We start from the raw sequence: 15,123 nt of genomic DNA on the forward strand, positions 1-15,123 counted from the left end.
AAAGCATGACCAGTTCTTAAGAAGTTCCTCCACTCCATTACCTGAGATTCTGGATGACTCAGATGTACGTTTCCAGTGCGTCCCATAATTTAACAGGTTTACAGGTTTCCTCATTCTCTTCAGATTACTCAGACTAGAGAAACTATATGCCAAGCTGAATCCAACAGCATTACTTTGGCACATATGGGGACAGAAAGGCTCTCCAAAATCAGGAGCACCAAAGAACAGAAAGCAATTATTCTTACAGAATGCAACTCTGCAGAATTTAACACAAGCTCTGAGGGACAGACAAGGTGAAATGTTCCAGGGGATTTCTCACTACTCGCAGAACACTTTCTTAGTTCAAGGACCAAAATAGCAGCTGCCCTTGATTAACAGCTTGTTTCTGCTCTTCTGGATACTGAAAACCTGTCACGCCACAGGATGGAGTTACAAGATATATTTTCTTCAGTGCCAAGCCAGATGCAGGAGGTTCCACCCTGTCAACTGGGTTGATGTGACTCCACGTGGAGCCGCATCATTCACCGGATTGCCGAAATGCTCTAGTCATAACAGCATCCTATTGTGTCACAGCACTGCATAACTCGCACAGCTGAGTCCCACCGCTCAGAAGTTTGGCTCCAGCTCACGTTTTGGGAAGGCAGCACCACAGTCTCTTCTCTCGCATGCCAGAAGAAATGGATCAGTGAACCCCAGGTGGGACGTGCTGTGCTGCAGCCAAAATGAGGCCAGTTTTAAGAGGCCAAAAGCAGCCCTTTGAAGTGTCAATAGATGTAATGCTCCACATCATCCCACATACTGGGGAGTTTTTCTGCCGGGGTCACAATGAAACCCAAGTTTCGCTGCAGAGCAATGTGATCTGTAACTCACGCTGTCACAGCCACTGTGCCTTCATCATTAGTGAGGCATCTTGCAGTTGGGATATATGCAGGAAGAATGAAAAAGGATACAAGACCAGCCCAACAAATCAACTAATTGGAGACCTATGTAAAGCTAACTTCATGACAATGAAACTGTAACATGAAGGTACTTACAGACATCTGGCAAAGGATTTCCAGTGCTTAACTTCTGCTTTCAAAAACAGAATATCCAGACACTGGGAAAGAGATGAAGGTATATATATCTGAACAACTCTCATCCTCTGCAGGCTTGTAAGATGTATGAAATAATATACTTTTGTTCCCAAGCAAATGTCTTTTAAATGAATAGCATAGGACCATTGCAAACTATCCACAGGGAGAAATGCCTAAGTACTCACGCTGTTGCTATATAACTACTCCAGACACTACTCACAGATGAATTCAATTGTTTAATGAGTTTAGACAACTGTTAAAAGCAACAATTTCTGCCGCTTTTAAAAAAATCTTTATAAAGTCATCTGCCCTAATGCCTCCTCATTTTAGTACAAAAATATGCTCCCATGTTAGATGTGACTGTGAAGAAAATTCCATGGCTTACAACAGAATTCAAATTATATTAATAATTTTTAAATTTCGTTTCTTGAAACATGGTATATAAAATCCCAATTACTTGCTTCAGTAGAATTGAAAGAGAAAACACGCATAGAAAGCTAAACACAAAACGCTTAACTCCAGTCCTATTTAGCAAGCACGTGTTCTACTCTGCTGGATGGGTTCCAGAATGAAGCTTCACATTATTTCCAAATAAACTTTACTACCATATAAATGAGTCCATTGTATGAACTTTTTGGACTGGAGATAACACAGACACATTTATTTAATGCTATAACTGAAGCCAGGCATATATTTAGCACAAAACTTACCCCAAGCTCAAGGATTGCCAAACACTTCAGTCAACGTAATGAGAAAATGGGGCAAAATGTTGGGAATCCCACAACACTAGACCTGAACGCTCCCAACCTGAAAGGCACAGGATGTACCAAACTACACCTTACTGCAAACTCTTCCAACTCTGAGGGGGGCTTTAGGGCATAAATCACATTTTTATCCTGCTACTGACTGGGCATCTCACCAGCCTTTCTTAAAAGATCTTGTAGAATAAAGCAGCACCCATTGCAAGCAATTAAACTTTCTTGTCTGATGCGGTGAAGATGCATCTGTTGCATCCATACTCCTTGCAAAATTTCTCTTGGTCAATACAACCAACAGACTTGATGTACAGCATCATCAGGTCAAAAAGAAGGAGGCAAAATGTGGATGTGCCACCCTCAAATCCATCGAAAAAGCAAACTTCTCATGTGCAAGTCTGGGGGCTACAACTCTGTCATCCAAGTGCTCTAATTATTCTTCTGCCTTGAGTAAAGCACAAAGCACAACCCACCTGGGCCACAATAGCTCCTACTCTTTATAAAAGGCAAGACACATGCTTGATCACTGTCAGGGGATATCTGAAATGGTACTTCATAAAACAAAGTTCCTAGCTTGCCTATTTACCACAAAGAGTGATAATTTAACCTCCTGCTCCCCAGAAGAAGGAAGAAAAAGGACCGTGTACACTTGTTATTTTTTTATAGTCTGCTTGATGTGGTTTGGGGGCTTTGGTCTGTGCCTCAGTCACACTCATACTTGTCTGTAAGTACCTGATTCAGCAACATTTGTCTTGTGTATCACCTTCCCAAACACTTAGAACCAAAAGCCTTTTAATAAGTTGATGCATACTTATTTGCTTCTCACAGAGAAATACCTGAAGTGCAGCCTCTACAGTAGTTCTGTGGCAAAAGCAAATACTCAAGAAAGAGTTAATGTTTTTCACACAGGTTGTCAGGGTACAGCCATTTGTGTAGCATTACCCAGAGGTACCACATGATTCTCACACCACTGACTTCTGCTCCTTGTGCATTTTACATTCACGCTTCTGTAGTCAGTTCACATTGCTGAAATGGCAATCAACTGCTAGACGAGTCAAAGCTATCACAGCAGGGAGCTCCTCAGCTGGCAGTGGCTGGATGAAGCCCCTCCATAATCTACCTACAGACAACTGAATAGAATATGGGAGAAAATATAATTTGCTAAATAATATAATTTAACAATATGATTTGTAATATAGTAGTAATATTCTGTCTATAGCACAGAAGTGGGAATGTCAGCTTTATTTTTCAACTCTATAGCGTGATAACATTGTATTAGTCAAGTTAGTTCACAAGACATCCATTTATGTCTTAAGAAAATTAAGACTTAACTAATCAAGAGAGCTGGAAGACTTCGTTCTTAAAACAAATGTTTGGAGCTCACCTTACAAAAACATAGTAAAACACAGGGACAAGTTTCTGGTCATACTCACGTGAACATAACATGAGAGAATAAGGATAGAGTTTAAACGTTTTGCTCACCAAAGTGCAGGTACAGTCCCTGCACAGTCTCCTGCATATCTCAAAGGAGGTGATGGCCAAGAAGAAGCAGATTGAACATTTCAGCCCTGACCGGCAAAGTGGTGATGTACCACCAGTTCACTTCAGCTAAACTGAACTGCAACCACAACCCATACGGGCCTCAAAGAAAGGTTTCCCTAGAAACCTTCCCCCATCTCCAATTACACTTTTCAACAAGCCTTCAATCTGCTAAATTCACACAATATTAGAAATGTATTAATGCTTTTAAATTATATGTGCCAAAAGGAACTAAACCATGCTTAGGCTAACATGTTTTTCCAACTCATTCCCACAACCGTGGTGGTAAATCCCCCTCACAATACAATCAGCAACATGACAGGAGCAGAGTCTTGTGCCTCCCAATAAGCAATACATGTCATCTAGTGGCCAAAATGCCCTCAGGCAAACTCTGTGGCTAAGAAACCACAGCCAGTAGATGCCTGAATGAACTCATAGTTGATATAGGCCAGAAATATCCAGTTACCAGAGGAAAGAGAAAAACAACCCTGTGTTTGCTCAGTTTGGATCCTCTAAAAAAACGTCTAAGATCCCTTTGGAAAAGTATCTGGAAACAAAAATTCATATAGGTTCTACTGGACACCAAAATGTAAAATAAACAAAATTACAGACTCGACAGGAATACTAGTTTTAAGGTACTTCCCGCTCCCCTTCCTCCTCCCAGACAGCCTCTTCATAATCCACAGGCAGTATAAGTTTCAGGTCATGCTGTTTTCTATAAAAGCCCAGCACTTGTCCACCTTTCCTCCTGCCTTATAGTCACCCATCACTTCTGCTGTCAGGTGGCTGGACCAACGCATCTATCTACACTCCAAACAGTTGTTAAACCGTTAACAAGCTGTGAAGACTGCTGCAGCTATTTCTGGATCTACAGAACAGCTTGTGCGTCCAAAAACTTGTACTCCTCCCCACCCATTAATGTTATACTATTTGGTCCAAAAAATAAATTACGTCTCCTCAAAAATCCTGCCTGTGAAACTTGAAGCACACTGCCCACGGCAAAGTGAGGTGCTGCCAAAGCTGCATCAGGAAGACGCAGCTCAGTGTTGCCCTCCAAGCCAGCAGCATCCTTACCTTCATCTGCTAACAGTCAGATCTGTTGTATTTTCCATCCCTAACTACTTAATGCTGCCAGGCAGGCCCTCCTCAACTCCACGGGATTTACTTGAGCAACGCTAATGATTCATCCTGCACAAGGTCTTTAAGGAATGTGGGTTATTTTCTGTGCTTGTATTTACACTAAAAACTTCACTGTTGTTTGTATTTCCCTTCACAGCCCCCAGACTGCTTATTAAGGCATCAAATATCAACAGTGTCCTCCAGGCTGGTGATGCTCTTGGCTAACTATACTGATCAGACTGTGGCCAAACTGTGACTGAACTGTCAAGTAACTCTGTGGTCAAAAATTATTTTAAATCCCTTAGGGAGACATGGCATATCCAAAAAATGCAATAATTTTTTTTTGTTTTGTTTAAAAAAAAATGTAATATGTGGTTGCCTGATTTCATTTAACCTTTTACAAAACAATTTGGTGGTTTAAAGAAAGAAAAACTGACATATTCTGCCAATTCTTTCTCCCTCATTCATCTATTTCCTTGTACTGTTGTGCTCCAAGTGTCTATTCCACTTGTTAACAGTTAAGCTCAGAATTTCTACATTTTTGGATGCTTATGCACTGAGGGAGTACCCACATAACCCAGAAGAAAGTGAATTGTAGTGTGACAGCAAGAGAGGTAGCTCCCACCTGGCAAAGCTAATATAACCCATTTCTCAGGTGCTGCAGGTCCTTCTGGGCCCAAGTGAGACATTGCTGATGTGCTGCCACTGATCCAGCCCAGGCACCTTTGCTCTGCTGTTAGGTTCACCTCTGTTCTGGACTCCTTGCAGTACAGATACAAGTGAGAGCCAGGACACACTTTCAGTCAATCAAAACCAACTACGTTTCTAAAAGGCATAAGGGAAATTAAGTGCTGCCTGCAGTTGCCTTCAGATGTTCAGATGGGAAATGGAAGCATCGCACATACCAGCATACCCTCTGACATGCCAGATGGGATGCAATCAGTTTTCTTTGTCATATTGTGTGTGTGCATTTTCTTGTTTGTTTTTTTGTTCTAAACCCTCTGTATTTCCCCACCCTCCATCTCCACAGAGAAATTCTACAGCTCATCTCAGAGCCTGTCTCTTCAGTGCAAGAAAATTACCGATTTTAATTCTGAAAGTTCCCAGCCTCTGATATCAGGCAAGGTAGCAGCTGTTGCAAGTGGTCCTCATAAGGATTCGAGCTACCTTGCCTTTCATATATCCCAATACCTTTCTTGGGCTGCCCATGGAATATAACCCAGTAAGGAAGCTCTACAGATATCCTTACAAAATACATAAAAGATAAGCAGCTTTTACAGACTCCAACTCAGGGGATCTGCTGTTCAACAAGAAGGCAGTTGCAAAGGCACTAGATTTTTATCCCCCTGTTCTGTGGAAAAAGTATTTAATCCAATAGCATCATCTTCCATGAGTAACCACAACAGAGTTGTGGTTTGGTATGCAGATAAGAAAATACCAAGCAGGAAGTTAACACAGTCTCTATTGGCACTAACGTAACTTCTGCTAACACGCCACACTCTTCTGCTGTCCACAACACACACAGTATGGAAAAACTGGAGACAGATCAATAAGAGCCACAAGAATGGCTAAAACATATTTCATCAGACTAGAAATTCAAGCAGCTCAAGATATTTATCTTATAAAGAAGGTCCAGGATAACCATTTGCAAGTGCTAGTAGGAAAGGACAGACTTGATAGAGGACCACTCAAGCTTGGATATGAAACATATAATTATGTGTAACATTTGGAAATTGCAGTAGACATTCTTATTGGAAATAAGATTATTATTTTTTTTAAACATCAAGTCCGGTGAAACTCTGGAACAACTTACGAGATGGATTCCCTCTACCCATTTTTTAGCTGATTTTTAGAGTTTTAAAAAACATATACTGTCATCTAAGGAAAGAAAGGTCTGCGGCTCCTGTCCACGCAGGAAGTAAAATGCACTCATGACAGTCCATTCTGGTGTGAGAAATTACTAAATTCACAGAAACTTGAAAGACATTTTGCAATACCTTCAAAGAGATTATTCTTTTAGAATCACCACCAGTCAGGTCTGGAAACAATTACCATTATGCTGGAATTTGGGTTTAACTTTTTAAGAAAAATTATTCTGCCACCATCTTGCAACCCCTTGAGCAATATCTCTGAGTAACTACAAAGAATGGAAGAGGAATGATGGAGAGGAAAAAAAAAAAAAAGGTGATATATTACCTTAGCATTCAACTGCCTAATGCAAGAGGTAGTTTGCAAGGCGGGAATCTCCCATATCATTAAATCATTTAATTGGCTAACTGTTCCAGAAAAGGAATGAGTACCATTTAATATACGTTATAGTTCAGTAATAACTGGATCCTTTGGTTCCAGGAACCAAAACATCTCCAACACAGGTGCTCTGCCGCTGGTGTGCATCCTCTTGAAGAGCACCCTGTGATCCCTTCTGTGAGAGCAAACTGCTCACGTACCCTGCGCTCGCCCAGCGCCATGCAACATCACCGCTGAGAGACACGTTCACAGAAGAGAAATCTGCCCTTCTGGTTTGATCGTCTCCTTCAGCCGTGCCACAGCCTGCCAGCGGGCCTCCCTCCGTGGCCTGAGATGCCATGACACGTGTGTGACACATTAGCCACATTACCATGGCCTCTGGTGGGGAGGGAAACCATGCTGCTGCTCAAAGGCGTGCCTAGGGACTGGCCGGCTACAAGCCAGAGGCTCCTGAGATGCAGTTTGCTGCCACAGCCACAGTGCTGGCCTCCCTCAGCCCCCTGGCACACCACAAGAGCTCCCTGCTTTAAATATGTCCTCACTGGATGGGAAATCACTGAGCATTACACTCACAGGTATAATAGATGGCTCAGAGGCACTGTCAACTGCTGAAACCTGTTTCAAGCTCAAGGGGAAAATAAGTCTCAGAGCAAATGCAGAAACTCACACCCCTAAGGCTAGCAACCGCTGAAGTGAAGCTGCTGTCATCCAGTACCTCATCAGTCTCTTGTTAGATCTTAACAGAACATACTGGCAGGATCAGAGAGGCCACCAACATGCTGGAGAGTTGTTCTGGAGTTCTGCAAATGTCCACGACATCTAATCAGTGGCCTTCCTTTACATCAACAGATGCATTAATAACAGTACCCAAGACATCAAGCTAACCCAATGCAAATTTTGAAATCTATTTATAACAGAAAGAAGTATGGGGAAGAAAAGCAATGACAATGAAGACTCTGCTTGGCCGCGTACATGTTCCCAGACAGGCTGCAGGCACCTGCCACCTTCCCCCAGGACTTGGTGTCCACCCAGGGCAGGAACCACACCAGTGAGACTGAACAGATGTAGCCGCTCTCTGCATTCCTCCCAGCACCTGGGGAAAGCACCCGCCTGGCACCCCTTTCTAATCTGGGGAACTTTTTTTGCTCAAGTAGAAGAAAGGATATCATCACTTGCTGTCTTTGAGGACACGTACAGTTATAAAAGCCCAAAGGAGACTCCACCAGTGTCGTGCAAAGCCAGAATGAGCCCTGTGAAGCCAGCTCCCTGCCAGCACAACATGGAGCACAGCCTGACACCACTGACAGGGCAAAGCAGGAGGAGTCTGGAAGAGGCCAGAGAGGCTGAGCATACTGCTGGCTAATTACTGGCTTACAGCTTCATTTGTTAATTTATTTGTAGGAATCCAGAAGGGAAAAGCAGGCCCATGTATGAAGGCATGAACCATCTGTACGTGGAAATTACTTCACCTATTCAGAATCCAATGGACAGTTCGAAGAATACAAACTAACCAAAAAAAAAAAAAAAAAAAAAAAAAGACTATGAAATAATCTGGCAACTTTCTGCTTAGGAAAGAGCTGGGGGAAACATACCCCTGCTGATTATATGTCTAATAGCTCCAAAAGCTGTGTTCTGTATCAAACAAATCTGTACAGCACAAGCCTGTTTGCAAAAGGGAGAATAGCTCTTTAATTGACCACTTTCAGAATGATGTAAGAGTTTTACAAAAGAGCAAGAAAAAAGAAAAAACAACACGGTCTGATTCATGAAATTAAGACATATGCATTGCAGCTCGTAATATAAAAATATACATGCTGTTAAAACTTAGACTGTTCCTTTACCACTGCACTCACATGTGCCAAAGTGTGAGACAGTATGTGATACTGTTGAGCCATGAGAAAAAACACATTGTGCCATGAAAACCAAAAATATGGAAAGCACAATAGATGTTTCCCTACTATTGCCCAACAGACTACTACATTAAGAACTTACTGACATAAGAAAATTATTAACCAAGCTCAAAGGCTTCAGAATTTGCTTTGATGGTATAATCAGCAAAAAGCCAGAAACATTCATTCTAATCACAGATCTGACAAAGCCCACTTTGTAACTTGGCTTGGCATTGAAATGGCTTGTCTAGCATTATATTATCAAAAGCCTGGGTGATGAGTCAGAATTTACTTTGTATATATGTATATCTAGATTTTCCTTAAAAGCCAGGTGTAAACACCTATCCTTTGAAGATAGAATGGTGCTGATTTTTTAATCCCAGTGACCTTTTAAATACTGTAAAATACAGAAACGCCATGTCAATGAAAAATACATGGTAAAACAAAGACAATTTTTTAAGAGTTTAAACTTCAGCTCTGTTTCGTATTTTAACAAAATGCAAAAATATTCTCTAAAGGAAGGTGTCTGAAGAGGTTTTTTATAGGTTTAATTCTGATTTTGATGATGTATTAGAGCATAGAACAACAAAAGCCATAAAGATATTTCAAAACAAAACCTACTTTGTGGGTGGCAAATATGGTTAAAAATACATTTTCCGGTGGTGTTAAAAACTTATTTTCATTAGCTTCCCAAATCAAAGTGAGAGGTGGGGAAGCATCATCACCTCGTGCTGCACCTTGATTTCAAAGGGAGCAGTGTTCTCTGAAAAAGAATGGGTGTATCAGTAGTAGCAGCACTTTATAGAGGAGCACATGGTTTGCTCCCTGCCAGGCTAAGGAGGCTTCATGGCTCATTAAGCAGCAGCAGTAAGTACTGCTACTCATTGCAGTGCGTCTCCTCACGCTTACACCGGATATCTGTGCGTTATCAGAAGCTAAAATATGTCTGACTATGGGTTCTAGAGGTTAAATAACTGGGCCTTTTGCAAACCAAGGCACATCCAAAATCCTTTTAAAATCATTAAGTAGTTGTCTTCTACAGCCCCTTGAGAATCAATAGTTTCTGAAATCAGTCAATCAACAGACCTGCGGTTCTGCTCCAGGTGGATGCTGTCCAGCTGGAATGAGATGGAAGATTTTCAGCTGGATCCCTAACTCAGCTGACAGGGAGGCAAAACCTGAAGCGTTAAAGCAACTGAGGTAATGTTCTTTCCTTGGTGCTACTAGCGAGTTGCGGAAAAAAAAAAAAAAAAAAAAAAATCAAAGTAAATTGTGATTAAAAGCTTTTACTGCATTTGAGTGCCCTGCTGATTGAGCTGTACAATTTTTGATGTTGGTATCTAGAAACACATCCCAGGGGCTGTCCATGCCATGTAGCGGTATGGTGTTTGATACAGAACAGCGGTATACCTGTGTATGTGAGAGGGGTAAATGCCTGCTCCTAGCTTCTCTCTCTCCTGTAGTTCCCACCAGTTTTGGATGTGTTTCAGGCCACCAGGTATTTCAAACAAGGTTCAGAACCAGCTAGATTAGTAGCAGTCACCAACCGGATCAAATGCAAGCAGCAACCTGCACGGCGTGCTGTGCTGAAGAGGTGCTGCAATGGAACAAAACAAGGGAACTTCAGCAGACAGAAACTCCAGGCTAAAACTAAAATAATGGGTGGCCCTAAGAAAGATCTGTATGTTTGCTGATCACCAGATCTTAGATGAATAAGGACCAGGACCTCCATATTTTCAATTCAGTATTTCCATGATCAAGCTTGCAGCTAAACTGTGCTAAACACAGCGACTCCAGTTAAGAGTTCTACTAAATATTTTGTATCTTCTGTATTTTAAACAAGTCCCCAAAACAACAGAAAAAAAACCTGCTCTTTTCATACTTAACATTAAATACATCTTAACTGGCATGCAGGAAATAGTTAAAAGCCCTGTAACAACCAATGTAACTTTTCATTTAAGAACTTCCTTTAAGCATACAAACGGTTTAGGCATGGGGACAACTGTTTCTAAAACCAGATGAACAAAGTGGGTTTAATCCTTCCTTTTAAGAACAAAGGCAGTGTAATCTATTCATTAAATATCTGATGATGTAGTTTAATGACACATGAAAAAAGTGCCTTGGAACAGCCTGGGGAACATGTGCTAGTAAGAGCAAAGATTCCCATGTTGCTGTGATAGAATAAAAAACATGCCAGGCCACTAAGAGGCACTTGAAAAAATTAAGCCTTTAAGAACAGACATCAGAGAGCAGAATATCCTAAATTGCAGAATCTACATTAGCAATAAAAATATTGATAAAAAATGAAAAGTTGCTAGAGGAAAAAAAAAAAAAGAAAAAGTCAAACAAGGCAAAGAGACATAAAAGCACAATAATCTCATAGACCTTTCCCTTCAATTTAGTGTTAACTGAAGTGCATGAAAACGGGGGATATCAGAAAAAAAGTTATTCCTAGCCTCATATATAGAATGGTATCTACAGGTTCTGTTCTGCAACTCTGTATTACATACCACTTCAAATGTTAATATTTGGATAGTAAAAAAAAGTGAGCAAGAAAACAAGGAAAGTAGATATTGACCACTGAACTGTAGGTGAAGGTGCTATTTCATTAGAAAAATCTGAAGGTAATATTCTAATCGCTGACCACGCAACTATACTTTCTGTTGCAGCTGCAGCTTCATCAGTTGAGTAATTGTGGAACTGAAAGTTACACACACACACTTATATATGGTAAGCGTGAAACACTGAAACACAGAAATATTTAGATGCTAGAGCAGGGGTAAGGACTATTTGCTTGCAAAGACCCAGCATTCCCCAGATTAGTTCCCTACATTGAAACCTGCCTAAACACAAATGACCAAATGTACCTACAATAAATTGTTACCACTTAATTGTAGCCTTTTAGTATAATCTGCCTCCAATCTCCATGTTAAACATCTAAAGGACATCCAGGGAAAGCATTTAGAAATGTTTTAGATACAGAAAAAACCCCCACTGTCTCTTATAGGCATTAAAACCTGCACAATAAAATTACAATACCAGAACTAAAATGGATGTATTATTATTTAATTATTTTTATTTTAAGTTAGCCACAAGATGGAGCCAACAGAACTTGAATGCCAACACCACCCCCTCCCCCATCAAAAACAAGAGATGGAGTGAAAAACAGCAGTTTAAATAAAACACATTCTTAAGCTCCCCGTGAGATTTTTTTATGTGCATTTCAGGAAAATTAGGATCACTAGCTAAAGTGTAAAGGGAAAGCTTTAGTTTCTTCATATGTGAATTCACATTCACTTCTTTATACGTGAATTCGAAGGTGAAAAGCATATTTACAATGCATAACATAATGATCCAGACAGCACAGAACGAACCTGCAGCAAAGTTTCATCCACTTCAGGGCACTGTCCCACCCTCCCAGCCTTCAGCAGTGGTACTACCAGCTTGTTTACTCTGAATTACTCAGCTTTCAGCCCACTCAGCCTCTTCCAGTGACTCAAGGTTTGTGCACACAACAGCCAGTCCCCTGTCTTGTGCCACGCTGTGTACGTGGTGCGGAAGTAACACACTTTTGCTCACTCCCCAGCGATGTAAAAGCTGTGTCTCCCTGATGGGGCATGACCAGGCAAGCAGGCAGGCCCCAAAGAGGGGGTCGGCAGGCACGCTTACCAGGCTTCTCTGACACAAGAGGCAATTCTGCTTTTTGGGTTTTGTGAAGGTCGAGGGGTCTCTGTAGGCAGGTTAGCTGGGACACCTCGGAAGCACTTGCAGTCCACTCGGTCTGCATGTTCACAGCCTGAGCAACCTGGAGGCTGACTACAAGCTATAGACCTGGCATCCACCTCTATAAAATAGAAATCTCGTAGAAGAAAGAAAATAAAATTAATTGAAGGGTCTGAATGAAAATCAGCTCTGTTCCTTCTTCTGAGGGTAAGGTCAGGACAGGAGTACTTGGCTATTTAGCCTCTTTACCACCTCATTTTCTTGTATTTTTTTGCCTTGTACATCAATCCTAGTCAGATGTAAATGGCCCTGTTAAAACACTCTGAATCCTTACTAAGCAGAATTGAATTCTGTGGATAGCTGCTTTAAGTTGGATATAGTACTCAAGCAAAGCAGATTATTCTTCTCTTCACAATTTGTCTACATAAGCAAATTTTTGTTCTGTCTATTCCTACAGTTACACAGGAGCTCCTAAAATACTGAGAACCAGATCAGAAACCTCTGTTTCAATGAATGACTTTTCATTTCTTACACTTTGCTTTTCTAATACTCTGTCTCCCCCACTATATTGGTGAGAAGGGTAAAACTACCATTCTCCTTATGAAGAATATTTATATTCATCTGATAAAACAAACTACTTTCCCACGATGTTTGGTAATCACACTTCATTTTCACATTCTACATTTCTATCAGTTGTTCATTTTGTCCTATGAGTCTGCAAGCGACTACTACTGACACAAGTGCTGAAGATGTGTTTGCTTCAAATGTACCAAAGAAATCCAAAGAAAGAAACTGAACACCCCCTCACACACACAAAACAAACAAAAAATCCTACCCTGCTGAGAGTTTCTGCTGGCTGAGGCAATAGAGCAATTTTAGTACTAATAATGTCACAGCACCCAAAATAATTCTGGACATAATTGGTACTTTGAATTGTCTACCAGCCTGGTGATTTATGATACGGGGATGGTTTTAAGTCCAGATCCCACTGAAAGACTGTTTTCCTAATAATGATTCTTGTTGTTGTGAAACTTCCTAAGTTCCCCAAGCTACAGTGCAGCCACAATAGAAGCCATTTAAAAGTAAAGATTTATCAGTTGTTATTAAGAAATTGCCACAAAAGATCTTCTTTCTGCACAGAAGGCCACATGACATAGCTCATAACGTGTCTAGAAGGCCAGTGAAGAGAACCGCAGGGTACCCACATAAGAGCATTTAGAAATTCTGCGATGTCCTATTCACGCAGGAGAGGACCAAAAAGGTACGAGGCCAGCTGTGGGCAGCACCCTTTCCAGCTGTGGGCAGCACCCTTTCCAGCTGTGGGCAGCACCCTTTCCACCTACGTTTCCCACACGAGGCTTGTTTCAGTTTTGATTAGCCTTTGAACCAGCAACAGGCTGTCAGCACTGAAGGGGCCCTGTATCACCAGGGTTTAGTCCTTCTGGGAATGAACTTACCTACCCATTAATGCATTCCTTACGCTTAAAATGAAGTCTACAAGAAACATTACCAAATTTTACACTTGATGACATCACATGTTCCACTAGCTCAGCTAGGAACAGCCTTTTCCCCAGATCACAGCTAAGCGTACATACTGGGCGCATTCTTTCCCTCTTCCTCAGACCCACCAGAAACACGCCAAAGCTGGGGATAAATGAGCAGTCTGTGCTACAGACAGAAAAAACTTTTTCTCACGTGCCTGGCTGGTGCACCCTGCTTATATAGTCAGAGTCACGGCTCCAAGAAGCGTTCCCCTCCCATGCCCTGTGACGCTGGAGGACACATAGTGCAACAGGCAGCACTGCCCGTGGGAGGGCCAACCCATCGTCCTCTCCTGGAAAAACTGCCCTTAGTTCTCTCTCCCATTTGCCCTGTGCTCTGAAATAATGCCGAAAAAGGACAAAGCAAGGCTACAGTTACAGATGTCTTTTGTGCCACATAGAAGATGAGCGATGAGCACTGTCGTCTTCTTCATGAGCCCAGCACAAGGCCCAGGAACCTGAACCAGCTCAGGCCGAGGGAGGACCGACCGTATAGGCACAACGCAGGAAGCAGCCACTCATTTTAGCTGTACTGCTCACTTGGAGCCTAATGCAACTTTGAATTTTTGCCTGGCTAAAAAGCTAAAACCACGTAAAACCGTCAAGTTTTACATGTTTCCATCCACAAAGAATAAACTGACCTAGATTCTCTCATTCTTAGATTCCCTCACGGTTCTGGCCAGGTTTTCAGAGGGTTGCTAACCTTGGCTGAGTTAAGGGTTTATAATGAAACACTAAAATCCAAGTACGTTTGAGCTGGTTTGGATTTTATTATGAATGTTTTGGATGGCTGTAATGTTAGAGTCAATTCAGACATTCTGGGTACTTTTCATCCAAAAATAATGCTGCTTGGAAAAAAAATCCCATGTTTACAATAAATTAAAATCAATCATTATTTTGGGCCTGATTCTCCACTGCACCGTTCCAACAGAGCATCTGTTTTAAGACTAGGCTTCTGCACTTGCAGTCAACGTACCTTGTTTTCGTATCCTCTTACTCCCCACAATAATGAAAATGAAACATTTGTGACAAAATTTACTTGCAGCTTCAAAAGAATCAAAAGCATAAGGTGACAGACATAACGGTGATGAATAAAGAAATAAAATACTCAGAGAAAAGTCAGACAAAAATAACACCGGGAAGTCAAAAAATATCAGAAGTAGTGAAACAAGAGTCTACGGTTTAAAAGACACTATCTTCAAGCTTGTGAGATGATTCATCACCTTGACACATGTAT

General features: G+C 41.3%; 1 protein-coding gene across 4 annotated transcripts in view; it reads right to left on the reverse strand.

Moving 5' to 3' along the window:
- FBXL7 (F-box and leucine rich repeat protein 7) overlaps positions 1-15,123 on the reverse strand; it is a 374,313-nt gene that overhangs the window by 42,242 nt on the left and 316,948 nt on the right. The window lies entirely within an intron of this gene.

The sequence above is a fragment of the Falco punctatus genome (genome assembly GCF_963210335.1).
Source record: "Falco punctatus genome assembly, chromosome: 3".
Lineage (NCBI taxonomy): Eukaryota > Metazoa > Chordata > Aves > Falconiformes > Falconidae > Falco > Falco punctatus.